This window comes from Macrobrachium rosenbergii, chromosome 41, assembly GCF_040412425.1.
Source record: "Macrobrachium rosenbergii isolate ZJJX-2024 chromosome 41, ASM4041242v1, whole genome shotgun sequence".
Taxonomy (NCBI): domain Eukaryota; kingdom Metazoa; phylum Arthropoda; class Malacostraca; order Decapoda; family Palaemonidae; genus Macrobrachium; species Macrobrachium rosenbergii.
Window position 1 is genome coordinate 8,508,011 of NC_089781.1, and position 25,873 is coordinate 8,533,883.

Genomic DNA, 25,873 nt, shown 5'->3' on the forward strand with positions numbered 1-25,873 from the left:
GAAGGAATTTTGGGATCTTTGGTTGTGAGCAGTTTAGGTGATTGTTGATTCGATCATACTGTGACAAAGTATTTATATTAAAAATACGACATGCAACAAGAATAGCAAAGGAATTAGATGTTAACGGTTTCAGTATCTTTAGGCGAGGTAGTTCTTACCGTCATCGTATTACAGTATTGGGAAATACACAACCTCACTTACTTTTCAGTTTCCTGTATAAGGATGAAAGATTCTAAGATGCTGGAATGGACTTTTTTGTTTACTATATCTCCTGATATTGCAGGAGTATGCCTCAGATTGACTAAATTCCATTGGAATATGGTCTTCATACTCCTTGCTAATTCCACTGGGATATGGTCTTCATTCTTCTTGCTAAGTCAGGTCACACTGACATGTTCAGGGAGGATTCAACTGCAGCCTGAGAGCCAGACTTAGAAACAAAAATCAGATGAAGGTGGAGAACCAAGCTTAGAGTACGATGAATGGGTTTAGAATTTTCTGTATAGTCTGTTTATAGATTTTATGATTATGTGTATTTTTGGAAGGTAAAAATAAAAAAAATTTATTGAAGAGTTTTCTGTATTGGCATTAAATGATGATATTCTATTAAAGAAAAAATAATAAACCAAATCTTTATAAAAGAAAAAAATAAACCAAATCTTTATAAAAGAAAAAATAATAAACCAAATCTTTACTGGAATCTTTTAACATAAATTTTCCAATATTTTACTTTGAATATTTCCAAACAGCAACTTGAATGTCATCAATGTCATTATCTATTTCTTTACCTTGTTGTCATCAGCAGTGGTTTCTTCTAAGCCGCGCCTTGACCGATGGCGTGGCATTCCACAAGCTAAATGGGAGGCCAATGAGATTCATTATGATAAGATTGGCTACATTTTCAACTGTAAAGCGACTCTTTTTATCTGAATATATGACATTCATTCTTGAACTCTCTTTGTGCCTCAGCAGAACTGACAGCAATGGCATTTTGTAAGACATTTTCCATGTAGTCCCAAAAATCATTGATACTGATTTCATGATGAAAAACCATTAAATTCCCTCAGTTCTTCTTCAGCAGCTCTCCAGGGTGCAACTACTTCCTCAATATTCCACGAATTGAGCTCGAGCAAATTGATCAGCCCATGAATTTTGTCATCTTGTTCAATGTTCTTTGATATTAAATTTATCACAGATCATCAACTTGTTTATCATATTTTCTATTACTGCCTCAAGTAGCTCTTGACAAGGAAGGCTAACGACTTTGTTGTTGTTGGTATTGCTTAATGAAATTTATGTTACGAGTTAAAAGTTGCGCGCTCTACTCTACTTATAACTGCCTATTCGGGAGGTCAACGGATCGTTACACTTAGCCGGTTCGCCCAACTCATAAAATTCCATGAAACGGTTCGCTCGAACCAGTGCGAACCAGCTGAATCTCACTACTGCTGACATCACCAAAAACTCTCAGGATTAGCTTCCAAACCATGATACCTTCTTTCATTCATTTAAGCAATAAATTTTGAAGATATGAGGAAATGTCCACACTATTTACATCAAACAGAACCTGATAACAGAGCTTGGAAGAATAAGTTAGGTGAAAAGATGGAAGATAGCAAGTTAGACAGCAAGATTAAAGAAATCTAACATGATATTAAAGACTGAAGTAATAATGAGAACAAAGAAAGAATAAAAAAAGTTTTAAATATTTGAACCAAAATATCTCTACCCCTGGTTTGAGAGCCCTCTTGCCCATCACATACTAGCACATTGCTATACTGTATGTATATTCACTCAATATTCAACACAAATCCTAGCAATACCCCGCCAATATGTAATATTTCCAATACAACCCTTGAAGTGAAAGGGACTCAGCTACATAAATCAAGCACTTAAACATTCAAGGTCACATAACCTTTACAAACTATACAACAACAACAACAACAACAAAGACATGTTCATAAAGCACCAATATTTTCTAATCGCTTAAATTTCAATAGTTCTGAAATAAAGTAAAGGTAACATACCTTACAATTATATGTTCCAATACACCTTAATCTTCTGGGCTGCTTCAATGAGACACTGATTGAGATTACAGTGGACTGATTAAACAACAAGAAACTATACTGGTTACTACAATAAACTTATGAAGCTGAATAATGTTAAATAACATTGTCCTCAAATGAAAACAGTGATTTTCTACAATTTTTAAGGTAACATCCAAAGCTACTTATTTCATAATGAAACTTGTAATTTTCTTGGTTACACCTGTAAATTCATATGTGAAAAATTTTAAGCCTAAATAATAAACTGCATAGTAAATATTTTTCATGGTAAACACCATAAATAGCAACAAATTTTAATAAATGCAAAGTGCACAGATGTACCCCAAAACTATTCAGTGAAGGGGTGTGTGGGTTGGGGGGGGGGGAGGCTATCCAACATTTATTCAACATTGACCTTGGCAAAAATCTACTCATTTTGCGGAATACTTATGTGATCCTAAAAAATTGTAACAAAAAACCTTATACAGTATGTTTACTTTAATTCCTTCATAAAAAAGGGAGGAAAGTTACTGAGCAAATGTTTTAGTTAAAACTATAACATGATTTATGTTAATGCTTAATATTCTACTTACTCCTTGATTGAATCTTGAGCTGAGGTAAGCATTGAAGATTTGAGCAAAATTTGGATGTACGTATATCAACTACAAATAAAATTACTTCCAAGCTACACTTCCATTATATTGTATATGAAACATCTACATGTTATTACACATGAAATGGCAACAAAGCCAATATATACAAGCCTTGGGGCACAACTATCAGCATGGTGGGTGATGGCATAGTCTAAAAATACTTTTTTGGTGATGGTAGGCTCTGACACAGGTTAATTTTCTCGAATTAGTGCAACTTCCTTGCCAATGCCAGCTTATTGTTCGGCCTATGATTGTAACAAGAAAAGGTGTTTGAAAAGCAGATCCCCAGTCTGCTTGTCAGCAGCAACATCCTGTCTCAACTGCTGGGCAAAGTTGAGAAGCAGGTACCTTCCAGACAGGTTGTGTTCTATCCAGCTCATCAAGACGGAAGTCTGCTGAATTCCATCATCAGGCTTTATCTTCTCTGCAGGCTGTACTACTATTTCAAATTCAAGACCAGAAAAATGCATACGCAAAGCAACAAAAAGAAAACAAAAAGAACAGAAAAGCAAAGATACTTCAGCATTTACAGTGTGCCCATGTACTTGTGATTGTTTATATTGTACACAATGTATTTTTTTCAATTACCACTATTACGTGGGTTTATTTATGTATGATCATAATTTCAGTCAACACCGGATGTATACATAAATAATAAATTTATTGGCCCAGTCAATACTCTACAGATTGAGATCTGTCCATTCTATTTCACAGTCTCCAGGTAGCCTTCAGGAGTATATTTCAACATTCCTACCTAATATGATTCATAGTATGTCCTACATAGTACATTATGTACATGTCATCAGTGTCTGTGTTATAGTAGCTAATGTCATAGTGCATCTGCCTGGCAGTAAAGCTTTATTGTTGAAATATTAATACCTACTGGGCTAGTTGTTGTATTATTTTATATATAATTGTAAATGATTGTGATTGTAAAAAAATGGCAAATGAATAACCATCGTACATAATTATATTAAACAAGGTTGGATGTGGTGTAAATAATGAAATATTGCAGTTTTTTTTATTAAACATAATTATTAAACAAGGTTGAATGTGGTGTAAATAATGAAATATTGCAGTTTTTTTTTTTTTATTAATAGTTAAAAACCAAGAATGCTGAATTCATCTCAGAAACTAATGATATAATAAACTGCATTTAAGTAAGGGTTGAAGGTATGACCCATTTCTGTAGCCGTAATTTTGACAGGTGTAAGCTGTCAGCTGAGGAGGTTGACTGCCATAACATGATGTCATATGAAGTGCCTACGTGGCTGTTGAAATAAATGTCATTGATATTGCTCACGTGCATATTTTCATTAGTATTGCAGTGTGTTGAAAGAGCAACAGTATTTTGGCTATGAATGCTCTTTAGGCCAAGAAAATGCAGTACGAGTGATGGTGAGGCTGTCAGACTGGCCGTGTCATGCATTCAAATATTGTCTGTTCCACACTAAAGTACAGTAAAGTAATGTATGTCTGTCCTTTCAACCTATCATAACATCAAAAATATGCATATCAACTTAAATCTGCTCTCTAAAGTGCTCTATGCAAAGCCTGTATATATTGGCTTTGCTCTAAGCTAATAGTTATGCCCCGAGGTCCTTGGAGAGCTGTGCACCTTGCCTTTTATGTAAACAAACATGGCATCCTGTTATAATCCAATGGGAAGCCTGGAGGTGACACGGCTCGTATTTATATGCTCTGATGATAATCTAAAAAAAAAAACTAACACTTCTTCAAGTACTGTATGAACTAAACATTTACTATAAATACCATATCAAAACGCCTTTTTCATCTTAAAAGAAATTTTAAAACATGCTTTTAACACCAATTTTTTTTCTCACAAATCATTCCTCTAAAGTAAAAAACTTCCTTTCTTGTTATTATAATACAAAAAAACCAAACAGATACACTTTACCTACAGTCACCAATAAGTTGTTTCTTCAAGTTACTGAATGACACTTTACACAGTTTAGTACTACATGAGCCAAAAATGTTTACACATTAAATATTGAAAATCTGCATGTAAGAAAATAATGCCAAAATATACAACTCCTACATTATAAATTAAAACACAAAATTATCATTACAAACGTAATGGCCATGGAGAATCAAACTACGTTAAACAACTGTGAACGCTAAGATGGGAAATCAATGCAATAATGTAAACTAAACAGTGACAAAAGACAAAACAAATAGCACACTGAAGTCTTGTTACCAGAATATGGTAACACTGATAAAAACATTTTGATCCAGATGGGGAACAGCAGAAGTTACCAATCTCTATCAAATTTGTGATTTCTATCGTGACTTGGACTCCTGAAGGGTCTTAACCATTGTATGGCTCATTACTTTGGAAGTGCCTTGCAAGATTTATTATCAGCTCAGTGTACTGGCGACCAGACAAATGAATCCTAAAAGTGTTGAGGACCATCACATCACCCAAACATATCTTTTTTGACACAAAATCTTTTGCTGCTGGTGCAATACCTCCAGGCGCAATAAGTTCTTTTCGCACACAGGGCAGACAGGTACAAGTTAAAAGATAAATCACCTGCAACAAAGTCAATGACACAAGCACTACAACTATGCTAACTATAATTATGAATAGCTTCTGGAAGTCTTTCATTGCAGGATTGTAGCACCTATAGATTATTGTAGCTCTTCCAACAATAACCATATCAGGTGTAATTTCGCATGTTGTATAAGATGGGTATACTAAATCTAATGTATCATGCCATATATGGTTTCTCTTCCATAACGAATGAAAAACAACATGTAGTTTTTCATTACTCATGTAATGAAGAAAATACAAAGCAGCTACATCAAATAAAAGAAGAAATATATGGACAGTTAATGTCCTATAAAAAACAGAATGAAATCCACCAATATTTGCCTCTAGAAACGTTTTCATCCTGTCCTGTTTACTGGCATCTCTGGTATCTAAATAACATTCATTTATTACCTTATTAATCCTCTGGTCCTGACCCCAAAGGACAGAGAACCACTCCATACACTTATATGAAAAGCTTAAAGACAGGGCAAGGTATGGAAAATAAATTCCACTAGTAACTGGAGTCTTCTTATCAGTTTGCTCCTGAAGTGTAGCATAAGAAACTTTCTTACATAATTCTTCACGATGCTTTGGAATTAAAGTTCCATCTCCAAGATTTAAACAATACTGTTTATTTTCAATAAAGTTAAAACAGGTAACGATAAATATCAAGCCAAAAACCCACCTTGACCACCAGTGCATTACTTGAACTAGGGATTCCCCAGGAAAAAGTGGCTTAGATTCCAACGATGATTTTATCAAGTTCTTGGTAGTTCTGTAATATTCTTTTAGTTTTTCTTTCAACCACATTTTCCAGCAATCTGTAATAATACAGTACATAATGAGGATTCACATGACAATCCACCTTTGATATCTTTGCAAAAATGGAAAATATAACTGAACAAGATATGCAAAGTAACTACCACTCCCTTTTATTTCAACCATGAAAATGGTCTCTATCTTTATCTACCTGCTGGTAGACTTAGAAGTCTATGTTCTGCCATCTACCATCCCACAAAGTACAGTAATTTTATAGTTCTGTTAAGAGCAATCCGTGGAGAAACTTAAAACCCCAAACAGTCACTGCTCGATGTGCAGAGAGTGAAGTGACAGTTTCTTCTAAGAAATTTACCTTTGGAATGAATCAGAGGCAGTACTTTTAAAAACTACTTCCTACAAACCAATACATTCTAGTAATTTTTGTCCAGTGTAAAAATGCATATAAGACTAATTTTTTAGTAATTAAAAAAGTTGTCCCATTGACAGTTCATATGACTCTACATCAAATAAATATTAGATTCCTGTCCACTTTATAGAACAGAAGGGTCTTAGGTTAAAGCATTTCCTTTTGAAAAAATTCAGCTAGTTAAATGCTACTGTTGGTGAAAATAAAACCAGTTTATGAAATATATAGATAACCCCTCAAAGGTGATTAATCGATTATCAAGAAAATTACTTTCTTCGAATTTTTGTTTTTGTTTCCTGCTTTTTTACATTTATATTTAAAATACATCACTATTGCCCTTCCCAACTTGGTGGCAGTCTGGAGAGGCTTCTTTTGCTTTCCAGTGTGTGTGTGTGTGTGTGATGACTATACAAAGTAAGCTGATGGTGTACAGCTATAAAATAATGAACGTACTTCAGTGCAAGACAAACTGCATCACACTTAGTGTTGCTGATAATAACCTTGTAAATACGAATTTCAGTTTTTTTGTAAAGTATATTGAACAGAAGACCTCAGGCAACTGACAGTATGACTGTGGCAACTCAAGATAATGTGGATTCTAATGCTTGGGAAAATAAGGAACATCCTCTAGCCCTTGAAGCACAGGCACTAAACGCACTAGAGAATTTGGAAGATGTGCTATACAGACCAATATTAAAATTTCTGTAAAAATAACCAAAATCTGTAGCATTAACCCTTCCCAGTTCAGTGATTTCAACAAGCATTCATTTTAGGCTATTTATTTTCATTCTATAAAATACAAGTAAACAAAAAGGTACAAAATGAAAACTTATGTTTTAATATTGCAGCTGCTGCTTCACCTCAAAGTAGTAATCTTTATGGTCCCACTAGGACTCAATAAAACAGATTAACCAAGAACTCTCTCATAGCTGGCCTATGCCAGAATAGTGCCATTGTTGGTACAGTGATGGAATATAAATAGACTTAAGGTAAGAGAGCTCGTTGTCTTACCTATAATGGCTACCCAGATCACTGGCCCTTTTAAGCTGATGTGGCAAAAATATAGGGTACGTACGAACGCACAAACTCCTAAGCTGGCATCGGAGAACTTCCTACAACTTTTTTTGTTTCATGTTGTGATGCATGTGACCTTATTTATATTTTATACTACAGCATTCTCATTTATATAATGATACCTCGGTACTAGTCATTAAATGGTTCCAGAAGGCCTGACGAACACCGAAAACGATGAGTACCAAACAAATGTTTCCCATAAAGAATAATGTAAAGTTAATTAATTTGTACCAGACCACCCCAGACAATACCATTTTAAAAAGCACTTTTGTGATAATGGGCTTGTGTTTTACTTTTATACAACATAATAGTAAATAAAGAAAACAATTATTAAATTTAACAAAAATAAATACTGCATCAAGTAACTTCATTTTATCTTTTGCTTTTTCTTGATTCAGTTACGTCAGTGCATGCAGCTGTTTATGACATTGTTTTTTGTGGCATAGTAAGTGGTTTATAATTACAAGAAACAGTAATTAATCATTAGACAGGTCATAAGTTTGGTAAACCTGGTTAAATGCATGATGATTTGCATTTAGCCTACTGAACATTTGCTTTTAGGCCTATTAATTAGTCAAATGCTAACTTAGATGTAACGTGCATTATCAATGGAGCTGACTGAAAATGTGTCAGGCATAGTAAACCTAGCCTAGTATATTCTATTGAAAATGAAACTCACCCTGGAACCAAGCTGTACTGTATGAACACAAATACAAACAACACAAAATAAGGTTAGAATGGACTGAGATGGATCATGCACCGATTGAGGGCTACTCTGTGACTAAAGCTTAACTCCTTGTCCGGGGTGAAAGAGGTAAAGTGTCTTGAGACAGACATGCATAGGCTTGCAAGTCGAGTGCCAAGCAAACTATGAGAACCAAGACAGTTTTTTCTCGTCAAAATATATCGAGTAAGGAAATCGGTGAATACCGTGTGTATATATATATATATATATATATATACATACATATGTACACTAGCTGACCAACCCGGCACAGCCCAGAAAAACTCTGAATGACATTTGATAAACTCTCTCTCCCGCTTTCTCCTCCCTAACACCACCAAGTTTATTTGTTATTTCTTCTGTCAGTTCATCGAAACTGCTGTTCAAACTTGCGTGCAGACAACAGTTTGTGGGAGGAGACAGTCCACTCACCAGAACGAATGAACTGATGGTATTACCCAAATATCTTCTGACCGACTGACAGGTAACTGCATGTGTTAGACAGGTTAGCTTTGATTTCATAACAGTTTGCCGCTCTATTTCATCTGGAAAGCATCTCAGATGCTCTTTTCAGAATATAAATAAATTATATATAGGGTTATTAATTTCATTGTTAGATCCTTCAATGGTATTTGTAGGCTGTTATAAGTCCAAATCATACAATAAAAACCTAAAACAATATTTCCATGTGATACAGACAATTTGGTATAGCCCTAGGCCAATGATGTCTTTTTATGTGTGTTACTATAATGAAAGTAAACTTCACTGTCCAATTCATAAAAACTGAACCAACCCCTCAGTTCCAATTTAAACTCATTCATTTTTATTGTATGAGAATAAACTTCTTCTTTTAATAAGAAATATTTAGTCTATGCTCTGTTATGCCTTTTTAATTCTTTCCTATTATTAAGCAAATTGCTGCAAGAGTTAGCCTTCCACCCCCCTCATCATATTAAAAAAAAAAAAAGTGGCAAAACACTTTCCTATATGGCTAACTTCAACTCATGATACATATTTTTTATATTGGTTTTAGGGACTTTTTAACACTACATATAAATTACAACTCATTATCTTTACAATGACATCAAATTCCTTGACAAAGAATTGTGTATAAAGTTACACGTAAGGCATCTGTAAACTTGTTCAATTCGTACAATAACGTAATCATGAATCAAACAAAAACTTTCCCCTCTTGGAGGGTGTTTATTGTTTTGAATAAATACGTGTTGATGAAAGATAAAAATTAGTATGTATTATCCTAATATATAACCATAAACAATTTTATTTTTCTAAATGATGGGAATACTATTCCTTACTGTGTATGATTACATCAGCAAAAGGTATGAACTGACGTGTTGTATAAGCTGTGAGCACTGTGAGTTACTTGAAGTGCAGTAGTTGCCATTTCTTAAATCCCTATTAGCATCTAATTCTAATACATTTACCCTCCACGTGCCTTTAGGAAAAGATTTCCAAATGTAATGATCTACATTCCTGTACAGTTTTAATCTATAATTTTCAGTCGTTATCTTCCAGGTAATCAATACCAAGCAGCCTGAAAAGAAACATATTCTGTATGCAGTGAAGTTTTCTGCCAATTTGCATGATAATTAATTCCAACTGCTGGAGTGCCCATGGTGATATTTCGATTATTCCAGCACAGCCAACAACGATGTTGGTGATCATGTAATAAATGATGTAGGATCGTGTGTAGGACCATTTTAACACTGTATGCAAAAAGGGAATGTGTAATTTACTTATTACATCATGTACTGTAATGTCTTCAACCTTATGTATGAATGGGCATGGTTTCTGTTGGCTGAAATCGTTGCGTTAAGCCACTACTACTTAAGCGCGGACTCGGCTTCACTTAGTACAGAAAGAAATTAACAATCTAGGTTTTCAATGTAGATTTTATTGAGGTAATAAACAACTATATTAATCATCATACATTATGATCAAAATTCACATAAATTCTGATAAAAAATTGATGTTATAGCGGATTCATTATTGTAGGTTAATCATATTTCTGGCAGTGCCAGAAGAAAAGGTTTAGTATAAGGTGAAAAGTGAGAATAAGCCCAGAAAACTGAAGGAAGAGGTGATGTAAAAACGAAAATTTCATTAGTTTTGTCTGTGTTTGTTTGTCTATCATGGAGTAGGGGTTTGATTTTGTGTTAAAAACCTTTCTGGTGTGACATAGAGGCCGTGTGCAAAATTTGTCTGGGTCTGTCAAGTGGTTTGGATTTCTATAGAAGCCAAACTTATTTACAAACATTCACTTTTATATATATATATATATATATATATATATATATATATATATATATATATATATATATATATATATATAATTTATATATATATATACATATATATTATATATATACATATATATTATATATATTATATAATATATATATAAATATATATGCATATATACGTATATATTTTATATATATATACATACATTACATATATATATATATATATATATATATATATATATATATATATATATATATATATATATATATATATATATATATATATATATATATATATATATATATATATATATATATATATATATATATATATATATATATATATATATATATATATATATATATATATATATATATATATATATATATATATATATATATACATATATATATATATATATATATATATATATATATATATATATATATATATATATATATATATATATATATATATATATATATTACATATATTGTCACGTATCTACATTCCTCCCTCTTAGCCAGCCAAAAATAATTTGAATTTCTAATTAAAAGAGCTTCTCATTTGAATGTTAGGCCAAAACAACATGGCGGGCAAGGTAGGACGATGCTTGTTTTGAACCAAGAAAGCATTCCTCTTCACGCCTAATTGGAAACGAGGACAACGGGCCACCCCTCTTCACACCCCTTGCTAAAGATCACTCCTAGATTTCCCCCCATTTTGGGGTAGCGAGAGGGTGTAGGTTTTAGGGAAGGTTATAATCATTAGAGGCCTCTAGAAGGGAAGGCTACTAACTTAATTTTTAGGTCCTTAGACTATAAGGCTTCTTTTCCCTTGACCTTGTTACTGGCTTAAGGACTTGCTTTCAGATTTGCCCAGTACACACATACGAACACACGTCAAGTGCCCCACGAAAAACACGGGAGGGCAGAGAGATTCTCTGGCTTTCGTGAGGAGAGGTGGAACATTTTTCCTCCCAATCCGGACTGGTGGCAGATGATGCTCATTCTGCAAGTTCGATGTCTTATACAGGAGCCCATATAAGCCTGAGAAGGTATGTCTGAGTAGCAGTCTTTTGCCAGTACCCCTCTGTTCATTCTAGTGAAATTCTTTTCTTTATTTCTCCAAGATTTTTGCCATTTCATTTCCACTTCTGGCCTTTCCCTTTGTTCACAAAGACCAGCCCACAAAACCATCCCTTGATTTGCCTTGTGTTTAAGTAAGCATCAACAACCTTAACAAACTACTCCCTCCATGGTGTTAATTCGGGCCAATTAAGCTAATTAATCAAATCCTCCATGGTGCATTGTTTAGTAACAAGGGAGAATTGATTTTGTGTAAAAGTGCATGCTAATTCTGGAATCCTCTTCCAGGATGTCGAATATCTTGGTCCAGTTTCACTAGCCTGTGCCTCAAATCATCTTAAAAGAACTGCCATTACAATAGACGTAAACTTCCCTGGTACGCAGTCAAGGGTCGTCCAAAGACCTTAGTGCGGGGTCCCGACCAGCAGAAGGCCTTCTCCCTGACGAAGTCCGCCCTTGCCAAGGCAACATCTTTGGCCCACCAGGACCCCAGCACTCCCCTCCAGCTGATGATGGATGCCAACAACGTCGCCTGCGGAGCCATCCTGGAACAAGTCATCAGTGGGACCCCTCAGCCCGTTGCCTTCTTCAGCAGGAAATTCAGCCCCACCGAGTCCCGCTACAGCACCTTCGACAGGGAACTCTTCACAGTATACCAGGCGGTATGTCACTTCAAGTTCCTCCTGGAGGGTACGCCCTTCACGATTTGGACTGACCTCCAGCCGCTAGTCCACTTCTTCTCGAAGCTGGGGGACGCACGGTCCTCTAGGCAGCAGCGGCACCTCGCGGAGTTCACCTAGGCTACACCATCAAATACCTCCCCGGCAGGAAGAACCCAGTAGCTGATGCCCTCTCAAGGATTGAGATCGATGCAGTGCAGCTCGGGATCGACTACGAGGACCTTGCCCGTGAACAGGCCGCCGACCCAGAGACCCCAGCCTACCGCACAGCTGTCATGTCACTGAAGTGGGAGAACGTGCCCCTCAGCCCTAGAGGGTCAACACTGCTGAGCGATGTGAGCACTGGCCGCCCCCACCTACTGGTACCCGCCTCCCGACATTGGCTGGTCTTCAACATCATCCACGGACTATCCCACCCCTCCAGAAGGATGACGGCCAGGCTACTGACGGAGAAGTTTGTCTGGCACGGCATACGGAAGGACACGACAGCCTGGGCAAGGCAGTGCATGCAGTGTCAGGCCAGCAAAGTAGGGCGGCACACCGAGCCTGGGGTGGGCGAGTTTCCCCAGCTGAGGAGACGTTTCGGGCATATCCACATCGACTTGTTGGGTCCTCTTCCCCCATCAGGAGGAGCAAGATACCTTCTAACAGTCGTCGACTGCTCCACCAGGTGGCCTGAAGCTACGCCCATGGAAGGAGCCACCTCCAGTGCATGCGCAGAAGCCCTCCTCTCCAGCTGGATCAGCCGGTTCGGTGTCCCGGACCATATAATGACAGACAGAGGTCCCGCTTTCCTATCTGGACTATGGACTGCCCTGGCACGCCTTCAGGGGACCACTCACCATAGCACCATCCCTACAACCCCGCAGCCAATGGAATGGTGGAAAGGTTCCACAGGTCCCTGAAGGCGTCCCTCATGGCTCGTTGCACCTCTGAGAGAATTGGAAGTACCAGCTGCCCTGGGTCCTCCTCGGATTGAGCACTGCCCCAAGAGCCAATGGCGACCCCTCCTCAGCAGAAAAAGCACGGGGAGACCCTGGTAGTCCCGGGGGAACTCGTCGCAGAAGACAGGGACGACATAGCAACTCAGAGGCTCCGTGACAGGGTTGGGAAGTTCGCCCCCTGCCAGAGGACATACACGGACAGGATGTCCCCCTTCATGCCTCCCGGTCTGTCCTCCGCCACCCACGTCTTCTTCAGGGACGACGCCGTGTGGCCTTCCTTAACCAGGCCCTACAGAGGACCTTTCCTTGTGCTCGAGAGGAACAAAAAGGCATTCCGGGTAGCCGTCCACGGAAGGGAAGACTGGGTATCGACAGACTGCCTCAAATTATTATCATTATTATGAATTGTATATTTTATAGTCTGTTCAAGTGACCATGTATTATGTATATGTAACAGAGTATTTTTATATCAGACCAGACATTGTTAATCATTATGTTTTCTGTATGTATCTGTCCTGTTTTTTGTAGAGAAATAGTTTGACCTCAGGTCACCTGTAAATCTTTGTACCCGCGGTCTTTGTGTTATACGCAGACATCTGCATGCCGCTTTATAAGCGGGTGGCTTCATCAATAAACCTTACGGGCTGCTCCAGAGCAAGAGCCCGTGCTGGCACAAGGCCAGCTAAATCTGAAACAACAACAACATCAATAAACCATTACGGGCTGCTCTCAGAGCAATAGCCCGTGCTGGCACGAGGCCAGCTAAATCTGAAACAACAACAATAAACCAGCAGTACTTGTCTTCCTGTTCATTATTTCGCACCTCTCTCACAATGTCATCTTTTTAACAAGGCAATTCGTAAAATTATGGTTGTTATAGAAGCACTTACAAGTAATATCATATTTATGCTGCTACTTGAGTAATTTAATTAGGCATCGGTAAAGAAGTCAAACCAAATTTCCTGAACTGTTCAGCACCAGTATTGTAATTGAAAAACTAATTATGTCGTCATATGATGTCTAATATGATAACTGTATATAATGTCCAGAAGCTATTGAGCTTGGCTATATAATCATCTCCTAATTTTCCAGGTCTTGTTATATGTGATGATTGCTATTATGATAAAAAATATCTTACATTTAATTACATCATTACTTCAAAGGATTATTCACTGGCTCTGTTAAAAAAACTTAAGAGAAGTTACTCAGTTCTTAAAGTTATTCATGGATTTAGACATATTAGCGATTTCCTACAACAAATATTCAAATTATAGGGTTTCACATGGTTTTTTTTTTTATCATGCAAATGGTAAGCGAGTTAACCGAGTTCCTTATATTGATACACTGTAATTGCAAAGAGTTACTTTTGCCTTAAATATAATGAATAAATCACATATCCTGGGTACAGCATCTAGCCTGGAATTAAATATTTGATTTAATGCTTAGTTTTCCGAACCCTTATTAATTTCTTATTTAAACACACTGTCGCTGATTTAAAATGCAACTTTTCTTAAAATCAAAATTAAAGTGCATGTTTTCTTTTGCAGGTACCTTGGAAAATCATGCGAGTTGCAGATTTTGTAATATTAACGTTTAAACGCCACATGTATTTCCACTCTGGCAGTCAAAAGCAGCAGAGTTCAGGTGGCAGACATGCAGATTCTGCAATTATATAGCAAGGAGATTAAAAAAAAATCTGTATCAGCAAAAATCCCGGGGTGCGAGGAGGGTTTTCGGTAACTAGCCCATGGACTATATTTGTCTCTCTTGATATCATTCTTCCCGCCATGTTCAATACTGAAAGTGCAATTACATAAACCACAGTTTGATTCATTACGAAATTTACATTTGCGTTTTGGCATCTTGGGATGATGGAAGGATTAGTTTTTAAGTTGAAAAACGGTAGGCCGTGGCAAATAGTAACAAGTGACAGGATGATTCAATGCTGATGCAGACACGCACATCAGTGCGGCTGGAGAGCAAAACGGTAACTGTCGCTGTCCGCAGCCAACCATAACAATTGCACAAGTTGTAAACACCGTCGGCAGCTTTGCGTAAACTACTGTAACAGTGTCATCGTTTGGTTATCTTAAAATCTATTTTCATCAAGAGAATCTGAGAAGAGAGAGTATTAATTATAATTATATACAAAGTTTCAACTAAGAATCTTTATAAAGTATAGTAAAAATATACTGTATTTTTATTATGATGAACTAAAATCAGGACAATAAGGGTGTCCCAGAAGGGTCAATGCAGGACAGGGTACAAAATGATCAAATTCGGGACACGTGCCGATTGGCAACCCTAGGAGAGTGGAACTTTCTTCCATGGAATGTCTGATGATAACTTTGGCAGATTAGGCTACTGAATAAGCAATGGGTTTGAAAGCGATGATTTAATCTTATTTCATATTACATTTTAGTTTTCGGTGGGGAAAAACAAGTGAATGAAGTGTAGGAATGCTAACGACAGTCAAATCTACAGTAGGCTAGCCCAAAAAACTGGGTTCCATTTATCCAGTAGCCTAAATTGGGGAAGGGGAACTCGCCCTTGGATTCCAGTAATCTTCCAAAAAACATATCTCTGTGGTATCAGGATTCATCCTAAGCTAAACTTCCCTAACCTAAGACACTGTGTCCTACTGATGACTCCATAGGCACCCCTTAACATTGACTGTGAATAGCAGATGGCTTACCTTAAATTAGGATGGTTGAAAACTGTGGTTCATCACTAGCATGAGAATTTTTTCATTTTTGGGAGACTGATGTATGGTTTAACCTAAAGTTTGGCGCTTCGGAAAAAAAAAATAGTGAAGTTACTCAGGCTATATCTCTCGTGCAGATGGACCACATATAGGCTATCGGATATAACTGGAGAAATGACTCGTTCTTTACTACACAATGGACAACATTACTTCCCTTCTTTTCACAAAATTCTGACGTGCAAAATGGGACAAGCAAACCACTCACTTACACCTATAAAGGCTATAACCTACTGTTACAGAAGATATGGCCAAAAAATCACTTAAATTCAAGGATCCCCAAACTGCAAAGCCATGTGCTCATACACATCAATGTGATCACGATATGTTTGGTGAGTACCAAAAACATTAAGGAAAGAATTGTAATGGTTTAATGGTAAATGTCATCCAAAATGGCAAGATAAGTAAATAAAAAATGTTATATTTCTGCATCATACCAGAAAGTAAACGTTTACATCAGATATCACACAGAAAGAAATGGTTGTAATTGCAAACAGACATAACCAATGCAAATAGCTATAATTCAGCTTATAAAGCAATACCTTCAGAAGAAAGTAGCACTACGACTTCGAGATGCGATTCACGAACATTTTCTTCAAATGGCTTTGAGGCGTGGGCTGTGATCTTCACTGGGCATCACAAACCCAAAGGAACTGGATTCTACTCTCAGAGAGTGACAGTGGAGGTGGACGTATGGTTCTGAAAAGAAAAGATTTTTACTTTGGACTAAAATCAGAAAACACTTTTGATATTCTTATGAGCATTATATCTAGGAATAAACAACTTTCCTTTTATATGACTCCCATTGCAAATGTATCGTTACCATGGAATTAACATTATTTAATATTATGAACACTTCTGTCTTGCTGGAAAGCCAGTTTTCTCCAAAAGTCCTTTTTTTGCAGGTCGGCATCTCTGCTCGTGTATTATACTTTTAATTCGGCGTTTTTAACAACTCACCCTCCTGATCCCCCGTTCTGAAACGATGTTTCAAATTATCCGCAAACTTGTGAGTATAAAGGGTCAAAAAACCTTTCCATAATAAAAGTGTTTGATACGTCGTTATACTTTGATTAATGAACGTGACAATCAAGAAATCGGTCAGTCGAATCATTCCTCGTCCATACAGTTAAAAGTTCTTCGACAAGAAAGATACGTCTTGTGTTTGGTTGATTCATGAGATGAATCATAATATCCACAAGCTTGCATGGCCTCAAACACTCACAAACCCAATTAGGATTCACAAAAACAATAAACTTAAGTCTTAGTCAAATAACTCGGTCTTTAAGAAATTCAGGTAAATCTTATGTTATGTCATGAGTAATTAATTATTTTACTATGTTCTTTGTAATAAACATTAATTTCATTCTGTGAAAAGGTTAGATGTCTCAGACAATGAGTTTATTATTTTTTCCTTAGAAAAACTTTTCTCCTTCTCTGTGTCGTGTGCACTACCAGTTCATCTATTTCCTAAATCAATAAATAATTGTTTCATCTCTGCTAAATCTTCATTTTTCTTTTATTTAAAGCGTTAAGACATTTTGCAGGTACTGGGTCGATGCTTACGGATCTCGTTTAACCCAACCGTATGTTTCCATCATCCTCTTAGTTAACTCTAGCTCCTAAGTTACAAAACAATCTATAGCCGTAATTTCTCCATCTCTATTTATTTATACACTTATTTTACATGATTTCTGTCTCAGTAAATCCCTTTTCCATCTTTGGTATGCTTGCAATTTCTGTTTTTCTTCAGAATTGCATGTTAATTACTTATTCCCTTTTTGACTTCATTAGCTGCTAATCTCTTTCTTACGATTTTCAGTAGGTACTTGTAAGTCATTCCTGTTCGTTCGACCACTTATCAAGAATAAGATCTGTCTGAGGCTAATATAAGACACAGATTATGTCTCTAATTAAATGCTTTATTACAAAAAAAAGACAAAGTCTCACTGCCAAGAAAAATAAGATTTACAAATCTTATAGTTTTCCTTTATGAAATTATCTATACCTACTTTATATTTTTTTCCTTAATTTACTAATCATCAGGTAAACCAGCATTATCACCAATGCCATACCATAACTGGCCAACACTGACGACATTGATTATCCATTTAATAGCGCCCCACAAACAATGCAAAGAATGCAATCATATGTTCTAGTCAGGACAAACTGACGCATACTTAATAGCATTGAGATAAATTACTGGAAGGTGGGTAGGGGCCCTATCAACTTCAATAGTATTATGAATTCATGAACGCCAACAAATTTCAGATATTGCATGTATACGGCAGGCTTATCCAAGTAAACCTTCTTCAATTGTCATGCAGCTCTGCCACATGGTATTTAACACTAAAGAATTTGCAAAATTGTCAAAGACGACAACTACAAACACGATACTAACTGAAATATGATTTAGGCCAAAGGACAAGCGCTGGGAAAAAAAGAGAGTAAAAAGGTTTTAAACGTGTAACAGGAGTGTAAGAGCCCCGACGCTGTCTCTTCCAAACACGTGTGTTCGTGTGTTCGTCGATCGTCATCATCGGAGTCGACAAGCACAAACAGAAACATACACACAGTTTGATACAGAAGATTCGTTGGAACATTATGAGTACATGATTAGAATGCTTGCATGGCAATGCAAGTAGTGGTGATAGTACATACGTTAAGACAACAATGCTTAGGGAGAAACAGACGGAAATATTGTATGGTTGAAATCGCGTTCCTGTAGAGAAAGAAAACGAGACGCTCCTGTTTTGTCCTGTCGACTCCGATGATGACGATCGACGAACACACGAACACACACGTGTTTGGAAGAGACAGCGTCGGGGCTCTTTCACCCACCAGTGTAAGGACTGGGTTATGAGCGACATACTGGCTGGGTGTTAACTGGTTTATTGGTTGTTCCTTACTGAGATAAATGTACAGAATCTTGGAAGATGTTATTGACGCGTGCGAGCGGTAATGTAGCGTCTACACACAGACAGGTAAAACGGACATAAAGGTTCAGACATCTGTGTTTGTCGGCAGACAAACAGATGGCGATATCAAAGAAGACATGATTAACATATGGTGATGAAACATACATCAGTGGAAGGGTCAGAAATTCTACATATGGCCAATTGCATGAGATTCAAGACAGATTAATGGATACAATGCAATAGCATAATAAATGTGAAATGGGAGACCTTTGGCGTCTTCACAAACAGAAACATACACACAGTTTGATACAGAAGATTCGTTGGAACATTATGAGTACATGATTAGAATGCTTGCATGGCAATGCAAGTAGTGGTGATTGTACATACGTTAAGACAACAATCTAGGGAGAAACAGACGGAAATATTGTATGGTTGAAATCGCGTTCCTGTAAGAAAGAAAACAGAGACGCTCCTGTTTTGTCCTGTCGACTCCGATGATGATGATCGACGAACACACGAAACACACGTGTTTGGAAGAGACAGCATCGGGGCTCTTACAAGTACTCTCCCCCAAGACGTGTGTAACGTCTGATTGTTTGGAAGAGACGGCGTCAGGGCGACAGGCTCTTACAATAAATTCCCCCACAAGCGAGGCATCGATGCGGAAATTGTCTTGGCGACAATTGTGGTGGCTCGAAGGGCTTGGGCTGGGGCGGGTAGGAGGCTGAAGGGCGGCACCGACCAGCAGGAGCTCGAGGGAGGACGGGAGCTGGTTGAAGGGTGACGTCGGATGATCCTTCGGTGGCCGGCTCGAGGGCTGAAGGATGACGGCGGCTGATCAATGGTAGCCAGCTCGAGAGGGGCGGCAGCAGGCTGAAGGATGACGTGGCTGGTCCTTCGTTGGTCAGCTCGTCCAGTACGAGTGCAGGGGGCGGCTTCAGGTTTCCTGGAGGAGGTATCCAGGGCTCCGGTGGTGGAGTGGGTCATCTCGGAGGGTCGGACTAATACTGAGAACTCAGGAACGGCGGGAAACAGCGAGGCGGCGAAGGGTCAATCGGCGCGTGGGTCGTCATCTTGGGTCGGCCGGGTCCTTCGAGTCACTCCGGGGTCACCAGTGTAAGGACTGGGTTATGAGCGACATACTGGCTGGGTGTTAACTGGTTTATTGGTTGTTCCTTACTGAGATAAATGTACAGAATCTTGGAAGATGTTATTGACGCGTGCGAGCGGTAATGTAGCGTCTACACACAGACAGGTAAAACGGACATAAAAGGTTCAGACATCTGTGTTTGTCGGCAGACAAACAGATGGCGATATCAAGAGACATGATTAACATATGGTGATGAAACATACATCAGTGGAAGGGTCAGGAAATTCTACATATGGCCAATTGCATGAGATTCAAGACAGATTAATGGATACAATGCAATAGCATAATATATGTGAAATGGAGAGACCTTTGGCGTCTTCACAAACAGAAACATACACACAGTTTGATACAGAAGATTCGTTGGAACATTATGAGTACATGATTAGAATGCTTGCATGGCAATGCAAGTAGTGGTGATTGTACATACGTTAAGACAACAATGCTTAGGGAGAAACAGACGGAAATATTGTATGGTTGAAATCGCGTTCCTGTAGAGAAAGAAAACGAGACGCTCCTGTTTTGTCCTGTCGACTCCGATGATGACGATCGACGAACACACGAACACACACGTGTTTGGAAGAGACAGCGTCGGGGCTCTTACAGGAGGTAAACCTCGCAGCTACACTATGAAACTGTAAGAGCCCCGACGCTGTCTCTTCCAAACACGTGTGTGTTCGTGTGTTCGTCGATCGTCATCATCGGAGTCGACAGGACAAAACAGAGCGTCTCGTTTTCTTTTCTACAGGAACGCGCGATTTCAACCATACAATATTTCAGTCTTTCTCCCTAAGCATTGTTGTCTTAACGTATGTACAATCACCACTACTTGCATTGCCATGCAAGCATTCTAATCATGTACTCATAATGTTCCAACGAATCTTCTGTATCAAACTGTGTGTATGTTTCGTTTCAGAAGACGCCAAAGGTCTCTCCATTTCACATTTATTATGCTATTGCATTGTATCCATTAATCTGTCTTGAATCTCATGCAATTGGCCATATGTAGAATTTCCTGACCCTTCCACTGATGTATGTTTCATCACCATATGTTAATCATGTCTTTGATATCGCCATCTGTTTGTCTGCCGACAAACACAGATGTCTGAACCTTTTATGTCCGTTTTACCTGTCTGTGTGTAGACGCTACATTACCGCCGCGACGCGTCAATAACATCTTCCAAGATTCTGTACATTTATCTCAGTAAGGAACAACCAATAAAACCAGTTAACACCCAGCCAGTATGTCGCTCATAACCCAGTCCTTACACTGGTGACCCCGGAGTGACTCGGACCCGCCGACCCAAGATGACGACCCACGCCTGATAGACCCTTCGCCGCCTCGCTGTTTCCCCGCCGTTCCTGAGTTCTCAGTATTAGTCCGACCCTCCGAGATGACCCACTCCACCACCGGAGCCCTGGATACCTCCTCCAGGAAACCTGAAGCCGCCCCCGCACTCGTACTGGACGAGCTGACCAACGAAGGACCAGCCACGTCATCCTTCAGCCCGCTGCCGCCTCTCGAGCTGGCTACCAAGGATCAGCCGCCGTCATCCTTCAGCCCTCGAGCCGCCACCGGCGATCATCCGACGTCACCCTTCAACCAGCTCCCATCCTCCCGAGCCCTGCTGGCCGGGTGCCGCCTTCAGCCTCCTACCCGCCCCTAGCCCAAGCCCTTCGAGCCAACTACAATTGTCGCCAAGACAATTTTCCGCATCGATGCCTCGCTTGCCAGGGGAACATTGTAAGAGCCCGTCGCCCCGACGCCGTCTCTTCCAAACAATCAGACGTTACACACGTCTTGGGGGAGAGTACTTGTAAGAGCCCCGACGCTGTCTCTTCCAAACACGTGTGTTCGTGTGTTCGTCGATCGTCATCATCGAGTCGACAGGACAAAACAGGAGCGCCTCGTTTTCTTTCTCTACAGGAACGCGATTTCAACCATACAATATTTCAGTCTTTCTCCTAAGCATTGTTGTCTTAACGTATGTGGTTAATCACCACTACTTGCATTGCCATGCAAGCATTCTAATCATGTACTCATAATGTTCCAACGAATCTTCTGTATCAAACTGTGTGTATGTTTCCGTTTGTGAAGACGCCAAAGGTCTCTCCATTTCACATTTATTATGCTATTGCATTGTATCCATTAATCTGTCTTGAATCTCATGCAATTGGCCATATGTAGAATTTCCTGACCCTTCCACTGATGTATGTTTCATCACCATATGTTAATCATGTCTCTTGATATCGCCATCTGTTTGTCTGCCGACAAACACAGATGTCTGAACCTTTTATGTCCGTTTTACCTGTCTGTGTGTAGACGCTACATTACCACTCGCACGCGTCAATAACATCTTCCAAGATTCTGTACATTTATCTCAGTAAGGAACAACCAATAAACCAGTTAACACCCAGCCAGTATGTCGCTCATAACCCAGTCCTTACAAAACTATTATTAGGAGTGCGTGGGAAGTAAGATGGAAGAGAGTATGAATGGAGGTACAGTAAAAGTAATGAAAGGGATTGCAGCTATGGGCCAAAGGGACGCTGCAAAGAACCTAAAGTGACACCCCAGATGGAATAAGATAAGGTGAGTTACCTAGAGTTCCCGTTTTCAACGCTCATGCGCATGACGTCACCTGGAGACGTGGAGAGTTCAGCCAATCGACACATAGGCGGGAAATATCCCGCGTTTTTTCACAGTTCTGTTTTCATTTGGGAGGACAGATTCATCAAGGCAATATTTGCCATATATGGGTGCTCCAATTTTTATAAGACCAATATAACCGTTGGTAGTGAAAAAATTAGATTTTACCGTTTCCCAAAAGATGCAGAACTATGTAAGAAGTGGGTGAATGTATGCAAAAGAAGCGATGGTATCAATGCCAAAACTGCACGAATTTGCTCGTCACATTTCCAACCCAATGATTTTGCCAGAAACCTTAAGCACAAATTGCTCAATTACTGCCCTAAGACTGTCCGAAATCTAAAAGATGATGCCATACCAAGACAAAATCTTTACAATAATGTTACTGTTGATTCAGGTAAGCCTTTCACTAATATCTCGTCACTTTAGTTTGGTTTACTAGGCATATGTTGCATGTAGCATTTTGGTCAACTAAGAGGACTGTATATGAACAGGCTCACTTAGAAAATTAATAGATTATATGAATATATCAATTATATTTCTCATGCAAGTAAATCTTTAGCTACGATCGGAAGAATGTCTCTGAAGATCAGAGAGAGAGAGAGAGAGAATTTTACAAAAATGTTTTCGTGTGTATAAATACTATTTCTTGAGCTTTAAATTATATGAAAAAGGTTTGGTTGCTTCGAAATACATACTGGCTTGATATGGAGTAAAATAAAAATGTTAGTATTGCGAGTAATGCAGGATAAAACAACGAAAAATGTATGTATGTACGTAAGTTTATATATATATATATATATATATATATATATATATATATATATATATATATATATATATATATATATATATATATATATATATATATATATATATATATATATATATATATATATATATATATATATATATATATGCACACATACACATACACACACACACGTTACTGAAGCATATGCGTTTATATTTTCACCAGATCGAAATGCCAGAGCGAAGAAAGGGGGATTGAAGTGAACAGCTGACGAAGCCATACTGGATGAAACGGATTTTGGCAGTGAAGAGAATGTTGATGAGCCTCACCAGGATTGCATCTTAGATTCACAATTCGAAGATGCTTGTGATAATGCATACAGTCAATTACAGTAGGTGATATTCAGAGAATATTAGAAGCTCTACAAAATACTATTACTTCCATGCAACAAGAGAATGCTACTTTAAAAACTGCTAATGAACAGTTATCCTCGCAAAATCTTAATCTACAAATGGAAAATAATGCTCTTTTGTCAACTGTAAAAAACTCCAATACTAGAGTTGAATAAATAAAAAGTTCTCTAAATTCTCTTTTTTCAGATGGACAAATAGAATTTTTCTTTTCAGGCAAGCGAAGAAAAAAGTAGTCTGATATGGAAATTGCATCGGCTCTGTCACTTAGGGCCTTAAGTCCCAAAACATATAGGTTTTTAAGAAACACCTGCAAATTTCATTTTCCTTGTAATTCATCTTTGAACAAATGGGCCAGAAAAATAAGTTGTGAGCCTGGTGTACTTATTTCAGTTCTTGTTTGATGAAAAGCAGAGGTCAAAGCATGTCAGAAATAGAAAAGATTTATTTGTTTTGATGAAATGAAAGTAGAAGAGAGGTGGTCATATGATAGGGGAAGTGACAGAATATATATACCCCATGCTCAGGTTCAGGTTGCTGTTTTAAGGGGTTTATGTGGGAAATGGAAACAATCAATATACAACAATTTCGACCAACCAATGATGAAACAGATTTTACTGTCATTGATAAATCACGTAGAAGCTGCTGGCTATCCCGTTGTTTGGAGATAAAGTCATTACCTCAAAACCTATATCAGAAATCTATCTTTATCAGTAAATGATCTCAAATTAGTTTACAAAATTAATGAGAGTCACTTAACCGTGAGAGGTTATAAACGGCAATGTGTGAACACAGCAGTTCAGTTACTCTCTTCCTCAGTGGCTAATTCAATAAAATTTTGTAGTGACAAAGGCTTATTGAAAAGTCAGTTTTGTAATGAAACATCTGATCTCATATCTTTGAATGATAGTTGATTTGACTTGATGGACTCGTGCATGAAATATGATATGGCAAAGAAAGGTAAAGATGCTTTCTCGAACAGTCCACGTCAAGTCGGAACACTTGATCAAATGATTGATTTTGCCAGTAATGCTAAAGTGAAAGGCAAAATGCTTCTGTTCCAGAAGGGTGTTATTATTTCATCTAAATCAGTAAAAGGACTGTATAACATGTTGCATGAACTGTATGGATTAGAGTTCTTGTTGACAAGACGGCTATGTCAAGACAGTCGAACATCTCTTTTTCTTTCATAAGACAAATTGGTCATTGTCATGATCATCCGTCACCTTTGGAATTTAAATATAGACTACGGTTATTCATAGTGGGCAGAGACAATAGTTTAACTAGTCAGGGTCTTAATGTTTATAATAATGATGAAGCTACAGCTTGTGTCACTACAAAGTACTTAAATGTAAGTGGTCCATCTCAAAGCTCAAATGTTGCTTCCAATGATCTCGATTCCGAGTTATGCATTTCTGCGTGTCTCATGAAGCACCTTCTGCCTGTTAACAATGAGACTGAGAACGAGGAAGATCAAGTAGAAAATTTAAGAGACAGAACCTGAAGCACTGATAGGAAATGAGTCATTAAGTTATTCAGGAGGGTTTGTAGCTTTTAAATTTAGAAATAAGTATACATCATTAGGGGTTTGTAGCTTTTAAATTTAGAAATAAGTATACATCATTAGGCTCAGCTGATGTAGATGGAACAGGCGAGGATTGGATATCATATGTAAAGAGAAAGGTATTATATAGGCCGTCTAATCATTTTAGAGAAACTCTACAAGAAATGGAAGATTTATTCAAAATTTTCCATGGTGATGCTCTAAAACCAAGAGTCGGAGCCGTTTTAAATCTTATTAATATATTCAAGGCCGCTAATATTGATGTTCCGGAGGTGGTAATGAGCTTTTTTTTATTAGATGTAGGCTTCATTTTAGAATAAAAATATTAAACTCTAAGAAGGAAAAATTTCATAGCAAAGGTGTGAAAAAGATAAAAAAAAAATTGTTCACTAATATTGAAAATTTATTTGGTTGAAATGAGAGAGAGAGAGAGAGAGAGAGAGAGAGAGAGAG

General features: G+C 37.9%; 1 long non-coding RNA gene across 1 annotated transcript in view; it reads right to left on the reverse strand.

Moving 5' to 3' along the window:
* Nucleotides 1-3,324: 3,324 nt before the first annotated feature.
* Nucleotides 3,325-25,873, reverse strand: part of LOC136826620 (uncharacterized) — a 356,833-nt gene continuing 334,284 nt past the window's right edge. The window contains exons 4-5 of the long non-coding RNA XR_010849671.1: nt 16,520-16,676; nt 3,325-6,073 (exon numbers count right to left, since the gene is read on the reverse strand). This is a non-coding gene — a long non-coding RNA (uncharacterized lncRNA). The remainder of the gene's footprint in view (nt 6,074-16,519; nt 16,677-25,873) is intronic.